General features: G+C 38.1%; 1 protein-coding gene across 1 annotated transcript in view; it reads left to right on the top strand.

The window, feature by feature from the left end:
• POLA1 (DNA polymerase alpha 1, catalytic subunit) overlaps positions 1–13,101 on the top strand; it is a 185,238-nt gene that overhangs the window by 36,022 nt on the left and 136,115 nt on the right.

The raw sequence follows: 13,101 nt of genomic DNA on the forward strand, positions 1-13,101 counted from the left end.
CCCAAAAATGGGAACTGCTGGGGTTAAATAATTTGCCACTGTTGTTAAATTTATCACTGTGTGTGCAACTGTGAGCCTGTGAAAAAGCTATGTATGTTACTCTGCATGCTGATATCCAAAAAGAAGTAGAGTAGACAAGGAGAGGCTGCATACATTCTGGAACTGTGAACTGGGTACCAAGTAGTAGAAAAATTATGGACCATCTTTACATTTATTGAAATATTATTGATAGTTAAGTGCAAGAGATGACATCTGGTCTAATACAGGATTTAGCATCTCCAAGGAGAGGAAACAAAACATTTCAATTAAGAAGAATGGCCAGAATATTTTGACTGAGGAGGCAATTAGTGAGAAGGAAAAAAAAAAAAAATTATTTTGTTTGACATGTTGGTATTTTTTTTTCCCTCTGGACAGAAAGGTTTTATTTAATGGGTATTCACTAGGAAATGTTTAGGAAGATTGATCAGATTCAGATTGATTGTACAGCAAGTCAGATGAATAGAGAGACCTTTTTTTTTTTTTTTTTAACAGCTTATTTTAAGATTGTGCTATTACAAGAGGTGTGGTGCCTCTCACTTCCTGACTGCTGATTCCTGTGAATGGGTTAGAGCAATTGCATGGCCCCATGGTGAGTTGGATCAGCCTGGTGATCTGAGTTGGAAACTAACTCCAGAGGAAAACCAAATTGATTTCAGTTGGATCAATGGCTCAGTGCCTCACTGTGTGCTCTGAGAGCTGGTGGAAAGGAGGAGGTTGGGAAGTGGGGGCAGGCCCAGTGCGAGATGTTAGGGGTCAGGTATAACCAGCCATTTTCCAGCTCATACCTGACTGTGAAACTGTGGGCTTACTGTAAATATGATAACACATGGAGGTTTTCTTTAGTTGTTGTTTTCTTTCTTTAGTACTTTTGACTTTTTTCTTATGGTTTCCTATCTTGTATTTTTTTTCCATCCTGCCAAAAGACAGATTTTTCCTTGTGTCGTATCTTAACCTGGCTGACCAGGTAACAACAGGATTTCCTCACCCAGAACTGTGGTAAAACTGAGAATCACAGTACTCTGGGAAGAGCAAGGTCTCTGGAACATTCTCTGTATCTGAGCTGTAGCAGTATGTCCCCTTTTAGAAGCTGTATGTGTTGGGTAGAGAGCTGACACCTCAAGATCAGGGGAGGTAGAAATGTCTCACCCTCTCCAGTGGTAACAGGAAAGACTCTCAAATGTTCAGTAAAATATTGGGGAATGCACTTGAACCCTGCACCCTCCAAAGTCTGCCATGCTTCAGCTTCAGAATTACTAAAGAAATTCTTTAAACCTGTCTAGAGTATTGTGGGGATTAAAGAAGATCCTTCATGGTTCTCTTGTAGAGTTGCCTTATTAAAAGGGAGACACAGGAGCACGGGTGCTTCACCGTGACGGTTGAGAGCTTGAGCAGCATCACACCACCATTGGTAAACTGCCTTGGGTCTGTCGTCAAACACATTTGTTTTCCAAACCCTCTTGTTAAGGTTAGAAGACAAATGCTAACTGCTGCTGTAATGTTTTTCTCCAGCCTGTATATTTGATAGCACTGCATGTCTTTGCAGTATGCATTTTCTTAGTTCATTAGTAGCTTGTCCAAAAATACTTGGGGTTTTGAGACTTCTGCAGAAGTTGTTCTTTGGTATCTTGTTGCTTCACTCATTTGTGTCACGTCTTCATCTTAAATTGAATGTTGGCTTATTCTAGAAACCCTGGGCTTGGATACCTAGATGGCAATAAAGTTTTTGAAATAAAAGATACTTCAAACAGGAGTTAAAAATAATTTTCATTTTCAAGCACTATTCCTAAGAGGATAAAAAAACAGTCTAACTGAAGTGTCTGTCTCCCACGAGACTTAAATCAATATTCATACTGTCCTTCAAAGATATGACACCTTGATCTCATTATCAAAAATGTTCATATATATATTTCCTGGGAATCTTGCCCACTGTGTGATAGCTGACTTTTTTCACCACAATTTCTGTTAGAAGTGTTTAGTTCCATCCACAAGGAAGTGATCTGTTTTTTTTTTTTTTCCTCTTGGATAAATACTCATGTGAGCCTACTAGGTCTGTTCTTTTCAGGTAGTGGTTTCAGGATGGTGATGATCCTACTTTGACATATAGGAAGAGGCTGAAAGCTGGGTTCCTTCACTCTGGATAAAATTTTTGAGGATGAAATTAACTGTGATCTTCAACAACGTAAAGGGGAATGTCTAGAAGAAGTCAGACTCTTCCCAGAGATGCAGGGCCTTGCACCAGGCAGGTCTAGCCCTGTCTGGGGCCAGAGGCTGGGTTAAACGATGTCCAGAGAGCCCTTCAAACCAAAGTTGGTTTATAACCATCAGTTTAGAAGTTCCTGTAATTCTCATTGAGATTTATCACCAAGGTCAGCAAGATCCAACAGATGAAACTCATCATTTGAAGGGAAGAAAACTGGAAGAATGAAGATATGTCAGCAGTGATACTTGTTCTTACCATGCTGTTTTGGTTTCAGGGCTAAAAAGATAATGTTTGAGTACTTCAAATGCAGGTTTTGCTGTATAAATTAGGTGGTGTGGTCTCTTACATGTTATGTCCTTTCACTGGGCCTGTGCCTGTATTCATTGGCTTAATTTAGAAGATAAGCATGAACAGCTTATTCTATTTTCAGCACTGAAATATACTTATGAGACAGATAAAAGAGTTTGTTAAGACCTTTATTTATCTGTGAAAGATGGACTGTCTCTACTGCTGCAGGTACAATACCTTGTAAGGATATGGGAGGTCTTGATGGGCAGCATCAACAATTCTGGTTGGAACAAAGGACTCTGTAGAAATAGGTGTAGTTTAACAAGCTGGGGCATACCTGATCTCAACATTAGCAAGGAAGGTTGTAAGTCAGGCATACAGCCTAAGGTAATTTGTTCTGACTCCCTTTGTAGTAGAAAGAGAGCAGTGTCAAAGCTGGATGAAATAAATCCCTCAAATTTTAGAACTTGATCAGTGATTGAAAGACACCAGCATTAGGCTTACTCTCTGTTGGCTTTCCTTCCAGCAGTTATACATGATATAATGCAGGAGATGTTTGGGTTGTGTTGTCTTTAGCTTCAGACTATGCCTTTTATCAAATACAGGTAAGGTTTCAGAGAAAAGGATTAAATTATATATATTGATATCTGCTTTGCAATTTGATACTTGTTTTGATAATTTGAACCACTAAGAATCTTTGCTCCTTAAAATCCTATTTCAGCACCTGGAATAGTTAAAAAAAAAATTAAAATACCAATTTTCTTTACCTTTCCTGTTGATCCTTCTTTGTTTTCATATGTTTTAACTGGCAGCCTTTAGAAAGAGCAAGAACTTATCAAGCAGTGCTCATCAAAAATATGGAATGATGGGACATCATTTGAATCTTATTGCAGGATTTAGTACCTGACAGTCATTTCTCTGATCTTGTGCTAGTCTTGGTAGTTATGTGAGACCAGAGAAACTTTAAAAGTTTGGATTCTGATGATTGATAAGCTGTAGTTTAAAAAAAAAAAAAAGCAAAATAAAAGCAAAAAGCGTTAATGCTTTCTTTCAAATTATTTGCCTTGACTAGTTCATGAAACAGAGCAGAAATTCCCATATTTGAACTACTGGAAGTTACCAGAAAAGTAGGACAATGTAATAATCTGCTTTAATGAAATTCAGGGTGATATTTCCTGAAATGACTGGGTAAGCATAGAGGAGACATTGAAGTACAAACACTTTTTTTTTTTTTTTTTTTTTTTTTTTTTTTTTTTTTTTTTTTTTTTAATCCAAGGAAAGTGAAACTGCTGAGCAGTTGCCAGGAAGAAGGGTAGCTATTCTAAACTAAGGGCTCTATACTTGGGCTGCTTTGCCCTTATGACTTGTTCTGTGTGCACTGCTGTTTTATTAGGCAATACCACACTTTGCACACTAAAAATTTCTTTCCTGTATTCTGTGATTTCAGTGCAAAAAAAGTTTCCAGTGTGAACTTCAGTTTTCTTCCTTGATATTTTTAATTTTTTCAGGAATATTAAACCGTCGCAAGCTTTGTGCTGGAATTTGGAATCGGTAGGTGGAAGACTGACATAAAAGCTTAGGAATGTCTTAGTCCTGTGCTGGAGTGCATGCAGCCTCCTGGTTCATTTTGTCCTGGTTGGAATTTTACTTGTTGAATCTAGAACTTCCTTCGTGATACCCTTTGATTTTTGGACAAACCAGATTTAAGTCAATGACAGATGATGTTTTGGTTTTCATGTACCTGCCTTCATTTCTTCCATTTCCTCCTCATCTCCCTCAGAGCTCAATATCATCTTTGAACTTAGGTAAATACCATTTTTGTATTTGCTCAGAAATCTTTTGGTTTCTTTAAATTGTAATTGCACCTCTGCCTTGATGTTTTAATATGTATGGTACCTGGGCTTTTTGGTTCAATGCATAGCTTCATATTTTTCAACTTCGAGTTAGAAGTAGTTCATCCTGGGGATAAAGGAAAATCAATGAGAAGCCTGTACTTAGACTGAGAACCCCTGCAGAAAGCTTTGATTAGAGAAAAGCTTCAGATCTGACTCTTGCACACAATTGTCCATCAGGTCGCCAGTCATTTTTGTACGTACGACTGTGTGCCGCAGATGGTAGGGGTGGAAGAAGTCTGTTACATCATCTGTTAGCAAAGTGTGTACATAGTCACTTCAGCACACACACTTCAGCTTCACCTCTTGGTGATTTTTTGTTGTTGTTGAAGGCTGTTGTCCTTCAAGAAGTCACTACTAATTTTAATTTTGCAGAGTTTCGATTTTACTGCTTTTCGTGATCACTAATTTTTAATAGACTTGGAAGACGAGCCTGCCTTCAGTAAAATGGGTTAATTGACAGGTGTCCCAAGTTCTACATTCTTGGCAGTGGTCCAAGATGACAGAGCAGTAATGACTTGGAAACTGCTGTTCCTTCCTGGTGAAAGGATTGGAGGAAATCTGTGAAGTTATTAACTACTAGTCTCTTCTAACAGATTGTGAGGAGATCATTATGGCATCTAATTAGTTGAGATTACGTCCTTTATGCAGAATGTTTGGGGTTTTTTAAATTCCTTTACATGCTGTCTTATGACTTGCACTATTAGGTTTTTTTTTTCCTCCTCTCTTCAGTGTTCTGGATGGTTACTCTGAGGATTTGAGTAAGGGATCATGTTCCTAGCTCTGTGTGGTGTAATTAGCAGAGCTATTTAAATGTTATCTGGAACCCATTTACCCGATCTGTCAGTTGCTGCTTAGTTCAGTGGAAATGCTTTTATGTAAATCACAGAACAATACTTCTGACTTGTAACAAGATTGGGCTGAATTTGGGGAACTGAAACACTTCATCCTGGAATAAAAATGTCTTGCTGAATCAAGGATAGATTATGAAAGCTGCCACTTTTAAAAAGTGTATTATGCTAACATATGTATATGTATAAATTGAATTAGCTATGATACTCCTACAGTGAGAAACTTCCCACTGATTCTAAAAAAAAAAATAAGGAAAAGAAGGAAAAGCTGACACACATGAAATTTTCCTCCCAATTTGCATGCTAGCTCTTCAGCTGATCTTGGAGTATTTGGAATTGAGGCCTGATGGGGTACAGGGCAGATGCTTTCCTTCTACTTTCTCATAATTTCTTAATGAAAGTAGTTCCTTCTGTGGCCCAGAGATAGTTGCGTTTTATAGGGATCTAGTGGCATTTGGAATTATTTGATTTGCTCTTAGGCTTCTGTGGAAGATAACCACATTTTTTAAAATTTCATTCAAATAAAAATAAACTTCCCTTCCCTCCCACCCTCCTTCAGTGTGCTAACCTTTTGCCATCCCATATTTTGAAGGTAGATTTTTAACTTAGGGAAAATAATTATGGAAATTTCTAATCTTTCATATATGAGCAGCTCATGTAGGTCTGGGTTTTATTCAGAAGGATGGGTGTCTGACATGGTGACCAAGGAAAGATTAATTAACTGTGGCTTTTGTTTGTCTGTCTCAGTTTTCAGCCTGGAGTGTAAGCTTGTGTCACTTTGCTCTGTTATAAATACTGTGTTAAATTACAGCAATTTTTTTAAGAAACTGTTTGATTGTTTGCCAGGGATTCCTGAGCCACTTAGTAAGAGTTTGAGGGATCCTATTCCTTCTCTGAAAATCAGTGCCAATTTTGGACTGTGCAGCTGTCCCAATTTCCTTTTTATTAGTTTTCACTCTAGGAATAAATTTTTGTTGTCTGATGCTTATTCTATTAGCATATTTAAAGTCAGCTATTTCCTTCCCCTGCATAGCTCTTGCTTTACTTTTCTCCCCTTTGGATTTTTTTTTTCTTAACATGGAAAAAGTGATGGATCTTCCAGAGGAGATCTGATGGTAAAGCAGTATGAAGTGGCATTTATGTGACTATTCCAGAAATGATCCTTCTGTTATTCCATACAGTACTGCATAGCTTTTGGCTCAGCTGGTCTGCATAATAGGGGATAGCCTCGCTGCTAAGCCAAGCAGCTCCTCTTTGCTTTGAAGAGCACGTCAGGCATGTGTGGTAGTAGATTATCGCAATTATCAAGTATCAGTTCTGACTTAGTATTTGTCCCTGGCCTTTTCCATTTTAACTTGAGGAAAGTCTGTTCTGTGACTGTCTGTCAGCTCCTCTCTCTGAGAAGAACTGTGGTTAATAGTTTATTAATAGTTTATGTTGTACATAGACATCACCATAGACTTGCTATATAGCTCTTCAGCATAAAGGGGTATTTTGCAGTTTTGTATAAACAAGATGCTCCTTTCATCATTTAATCTCTTTTGGACAGACAGTGTTGGAAGCAGACATTGTCAGTGGGTTTGTTATGGCTCAGTGAGTGTTTCATAACTTTAAAAAAAACCCCAACTAACTTTTTGAATGCTTTGCATAATACAGAGTTGTTGGGTTTTGTCTTTAATTTTTGGTATTTGTCGTGGCCAGTAGTTGTTTTAGGACTACAGTTATCCATCCTAAAGAGACCAGCTATACTTGTTCCCTGGAAGGAAGACTTTATGCTCTCTCAGGTTCTGAGCTTGTTGGGAGAGAGGGAGTTTGGGAAAACCTGAGCCAATATGCACACTCATAATGAAAAACCTCTTTTCCATGTTTTGCTTTTAACTGCTTTTGAAATTAAATGGGTGTAGGTTCTTAAATATTTAGTTGTCTGTTCTTAACGTTCAGGAAAAAAAGCAGCATGAGCTGCAGATAGATTTTCTTATATGGCAAGTAGTTGGTTTTCTTTTTGTTATTTTATTTCTCTTTTCCTCTTTCCCGTTTTCCATGTTTTCTTCCTAGACCAATAATTGAATGTGCTTCTTGGTGTGAGCTTGCTTGGGAATAGGGATGGAACAAAGTGAGATATGGAATTGTTGATGGGATAGTTCAAAAAGAGATTAATTGTTCAAAAATGCTAGCAGCTTCTCTGATAATTGCAGTGTCTGGAAGTTAAATTGTGAACATGAAAACATGAAAATTACTTTTACCTCAGTGCTTAGTTCAGTCAGTGTGTCAAGAAGTTAATTATCAAGAATAAAATGATCTAGAGAAGACAGCTGTGGGTCTTCAAGTCACAAAAATAACCTGGAAACACTGGATGCTCAGAACTGGTCAAGAGAAATACTGCATCACACTAAAGGACAAGCAACTTTGTGATTCCATTCATTGAGTCCAAAAGTGTGCAAGAGTTCAGAAAAGATTGGATAATTAGTCCTCTTCTGTACATAGAGAATTAAAATAGCAAAAATTTATTGAATTCTCTAAGCCAATCTTGAGAGTCAATGTCAGGATTTAAGCAAATTTTTGTTCACTGGAAGCTGAGAAGGAAGCTCCTTGTGGGGAAAAGGGCTTCAGATGCTTTGCTGAGCCTGCAGCTGATACTGGATTTTCTGGGAAAGAAATGTAGATGGGTTACACACGAAGTCTTGACGTTAGGGTGACAGTCACTGTCTAACTAGGTTTGGGTTTTGATTTTGTGTTTGGGGTGTTTTTTCTTTATTATTTTTTCTACAGAAGAGAGCAGCTGGGTAAGATCTGTGGGAGTTGTGCTTCCAACTCTGCTCCTTTTTTGCTGATGCCTTGTGTTGAACTCTTCCTGGAGGATGAAATGTCTCTTGGCACATTTGTTGCCATCTGCTGTTTGTCTCTGTTGATAAGGCTTAGTTAGCACTTTTCCTAGGAAAGTGCATGACATAGTTTCAAAAACTGCTCCATTTACCTGTTGCTGTGGGACTAGGCACATGTTTTCCAGCTGGTACATATCATTACAGTTTCAGATGACTAACATGAAAAATGATAATTGAAGCTACAAGCCTATTACGTAGTAAGCTTTAATTAGTTAAACTGCTTCGTATTAGTTTACCGTTGGTGCTAATGCTCTTGAAATTAATTGGCACTAAAGGGGGTTCAAAGTTTATATGCAATCATTGTTGTTATAATGTGCTATATTACTAGGTAACTTGGCTTATTAGGTGATTTTGTTCTCAATTATTGCTGCAAGTCAACAAGGACAGGGTAATTATCTCACGAACAATAGCCTTGCTCCCAAGACAGATGCAACCAGACCCTTCCCATACAGTTCTGCAGTGTTCTAGCAAATAGGCAGGGGTAGGAGATCTGCATATGTCACCCAGCAGCAGATGGGGAAGATATTTACAAAGTAGGATAGCACACTTTCAGATCTTCTGTTATGCTAATAAAGTTTTTGTGTGAGAACACAGCAATGTCAGTCTATCAATGACATCAACCCCTGGCATGTGCAGGCCATCAAAGCAAACACAGAATGCCTTTGTATGCATAGCTGGACAGTGTAAGCCAGTTGCTACTGGAGTGAAGGTCATCTCTCATTTTTCCTAGAATAGACTGAATACCTAGCATACACATTGATTAAACTTTGCTTCTTTTGAACACAGGTTGTGTTTTTGTTAAAATGGGAAATTTAAAGTAATGGGAATTTCTAGACCCCATAGGAATTTCACTTTTAAGTTGTTAATGCACTTTGTGCCTCTGGTGTATATTATATAGCTTATATCAGCCTACAAGCATCTCATAGAAGAAATAATAAATTGAGTTGATTCATATTACCTAGTAAGTATAACACCTAGTAAGTATAATATATTTAATTCCTAAGCACAAATTTAAGATGGTAGAGTTTATACCAGAAATTAATTGCAAATGCAGATGACTTTCCTGAGTGGAAAAAGGAAAAATTACAGTGGTGAAACTGTGGAATACTGTGACTAAGCAGTGCAAATGTTCATCTGTTGTTGGTTGCTCTCAAAAATGCCTTCAGGAGAAGGTTCATTGAATCTTCAGATTTTAAGTATCTCGATCTGAGTTCTGACACTATTCTAAGCCCCTCTTTACAGCCAGCATGTAAATCTTTATTTAGGGCCATCTTTCAGCAACTGCACACAGCAGGTCAGGTATTTATTCCATCCCAGGAAACTGCTGTTTCCAGAAATAAAAAAGGGTAACCACTACATCTCCCTAATTTTCTCTGTCACTTATTTACTTAGAGATTGAGAAGTTTTGCAGGAGCGTATTTGTGAATGGACATGCCTTGTGTGAATTTTAAAGATGTCATGGTGTTTCAAGTGATAAAGGTGGATAATTACTTTGAAAGGTAGGCTGCTGGAAATATCTGTGGAATTTTATAGTGGCTGATTCTTTGTAGCTGCAGTGATTTTGCCCTCTCTGAGCAGTAGCAGTTTACAAGTCAGAATCTTGAGTTTGTGTAGATATTATAATGACTTTAAACACTGATGGACGTAGGATCAGCTTTGTAGGAATAGTTCTAGAGATAGGAATTCATTTTGGGGTTTTAAGCTAAGGCGTTAAACCTACTTTTTAGAAATTTTTTGTTGTTGTTATTGTTCTATTCTTTAGTATTTACAATTATAACAATTATCTTTTAGGAGATTGTAGATCCCCAGAATAAAAAACATGAAGAGTGCAGAAAAAACAATCCTTGGGACTTTCACAAAACGATCACTCTTCAGGCAAGGGGTTACAAATTTGGAAGCACAGGGCACTGCAGCTTCAATTACGTGCAACCTGTGAAGATACAGAGAAACCTAAGTGGCTGTTTTGTTTGTTTCTCTTTTTTCTGTAAGGAGGAAAAAAAAGAATACTTTGTTAAATCATTGCACTGTAGATGTGATGATTTTAAAGGTATCTCTTAAGTGTGCCTATTTGATAATGTAGAGGGCTCCTTAGGAGTGGATTCATTTTGATATTTTAGCCTTGAAACCAAGTTTCCGTGTTTGAATCTACTAAAACTGTTGGTGTCATGTGTCTAATAACTCTGAATCTGCTTGAATAATGATAAAGCCTCCTACTTAGTCTGTCTACCTCAAGGGAATAACCGAGCAGCCATCGTGACAATATTGCTCTGAGCCAACAAAATACAATTTTCCCCAGGAGTTGGCTTTGAGGCATGGATTATTTTTAAGGCAGTAGTGAGAAGTGCCCTGAAATGAGGCTCCATGAGGAACAAGTATCTATCTCAAATTGTCTGTCATGGCCAGTGAAGTTGAAAAAAAACAAACCAAAAACCAAGATAACCCAACTTCACCTTGTTTAAAAAGATAGCAAGATATCCATCCTTATGAGTAGGATTATATGATGTGTGTTTTAGGGAGCTGGGCTGGATTTCTTAGTAGACCATTCTGCCATGCAGCAGTCTACAGGCTGCTTCAGTTTTGTTCCATAAAGTCTTGAAGCAGTTGTGTTTTTTGGGCTTCCTGCTGTGACAGAGACCATTGCTAGTCACCGGAACCAAGAATCAAAATGTTGTAGATGTCTGATGTCCCAAAGGTTTATGAATCAATTTGGAATCTCTAATGATCTCTTCATTCTCTTTCCTCCTCACTGTGGCACAAATTCTCTTGTATAATCAGTTTCTTGTATTTGTTGGTGCAGATTCAGAGTTGGCAGCATAAATGAGCCATGTTTCAGTTCTTAGCTTCATGGTGGAGGAATTGCATGGAGATGGTGGAGGATTTCCCATAATTTGTGTTAAATCAAGGTCCCATGCTTTGCTTCTAAAAACTATGCTGTCACTCAGGCTGAAGTTACAAGCTTGTAGACTATTTAGTTAAATTTTATGGCCCATGTGTGATTAAGGAAGGTCAATAAGGAATCACTGCAGTCTTCTGCCACACTGAAATATTGAAATTTATGTGACATTTTGGATAAAATTTTAATGAAATGGATGCCTTTCATAAAGGCAACTCTGTGCAGTTGTAACAAGTCGTGTGTGCTTGGCAAGAGAGGAACTGTGTATTAATCATTTGGCATAGCATAAAAATATTTGTACTTAAAAATTAGTATTCAGTAATTAATTTGGACCTTTTATTATTTTCCTTGTTTAATGCAGGGAGGTTTCTTTGTTTATGTACTAAATGTTTATGAAAGATTTCAGGTAGTTCCTACCCATGTGTACATGATTTGATATCTTGAGTTTGCTTTGCTGTGATGTACATCTGTGTAAAGCATTTGCGAGGAAAACGTGATGTTTCCCTTGTCTTAGCTCAGTCTTGAAGTGTTGACTGTTTATTTTATTGTTATAACTCTGATCATCGGTTTGTCTCTTTCCTCAGATCATACTTGTGCTTAGGAGGGATTGAATTATGTGTGCTGTAATTAACTTCTGAATATGCTAATAATTTTTGTGTGCTTTTATGTTTTCTGGTTTCTGAATAGTACCTTGTACCATGAATTTTTATGGGATTAAATAAAATTTTTAAACAGAAAAATTCCTGATGTAGTAAACAGAAGTATCTTTAAATGAGTAATTCCTGCAGCTTTTAGTGTTTTAATGCTTACTTCAAGTTGCCAGTTTTTAAGGGTCTTGAGTGAAATAGGAGGTTGGGACCAGAAGGGAGGTTGGACTGAAGACTGAATGAGCTTTCTGGTACTAGCTGGGGAACATTTTTGAAGTATACATTTGGAGACTTGATGGCTTTTGCTATTGAAGTGGTCCAAGATTTTTTGGATAGCAGATAGGCCCTTGTGAAGAAGGGGTCCCTGTGACGCTGGTGGCTGAATGCTGTGACATGACTGAAGACTGTGTTGTCCCTATGCAGCTACTCTGGATATAGTTGGTGGTCAGAGACATTTCCTCATGTGCAGCAAAGCATTGTTAATCCCAGTGCCTGAGCCCACAAGGGGGTCCCAAGTAGTTAGAAACTAAGAGTGGGTGGATTATACCAGGCCTGAGCATGGCTCAGGAAAAAAAACCAAACAGAGGGCTTTCTTACCCCAAGTGTCACATAGTTAATATTTAGAAAAGAAGTAGTTCTAATTATATTTGTTTTTCTCTTTCCTCTTCCCTGCTTTTCTTTTGCCTTAACATACCAAGAAGTAACTCTTGAAATGGTGCATTGACTCGTATGTGTAAGCATATTGTTATAGGGTAATTTAGTCATACCCCTGTAGTATATGGGATTCTGGATGCTGTATGATACTTGGGGTTGCATGATAAATGATCTTGAAGATCCCTTCCAACCCAAGCCATTCTATGACTCTTTAGGGTGGGATTTTTTTTGGTGGAGGAAAGAACTTTGGAGCAGGGCTTACATGCTTTTGCCTGTCTAAAAACATTAGAGGTGCATTGTACAACTGGATTTTGCCTCTTGCTGACTTGCCTTCCTTGTAAATTCTGTTTTTTAATGTCTCCCTCTCTCGTCTTCTCTCCTTCCCAAAGTGTTTCCACTGCCAAAACATCCATGTTTTATGTTTTTTATCACTTCCCAAATTTGCCATAACCACTGCTCTCATTTCTAAAGCTTTCAAGTTCAATGCCATGTTGGTTATAGATGAAGGGGGGAGCCTGGAGTTATGTTACCAAAGCTGTGAGTAAAAGTCAGCTCTCCCACCTGTTTGACATATAGTGAGGTGTTTGGGGTAGGTGAGGAGGGGATGCGGGAGGGGAGAACAGGCTGCTGAACCCCAGGATGGTGCAGGTGCCAGCCAGCAGCATCCAGCTGACTGTTCCAAACTGTCTTCTCAGAGTATAAAAATGGGATTTGCTGCCCAGACTCTGGCTTGTGTTCTGGCTAGACCAAATGGA

The sequence above is a fragment of the Haemorhous mexicanus genome, chromosome 2 (genome assembly GCF_027477595.1).
Source record: "Haemorhous mexicanus isolate bHaeMex1 chromosome 2, bHaeMex1.pri, whole genome shotgun sequence".
In the NCBI taxonomy this organism is placed as follows: Eukaryota; Metazoa; Chordata; class Aves; order Passeriformes; family Fringillidae; genus Haemorhous; species Haemorhous mexicanus.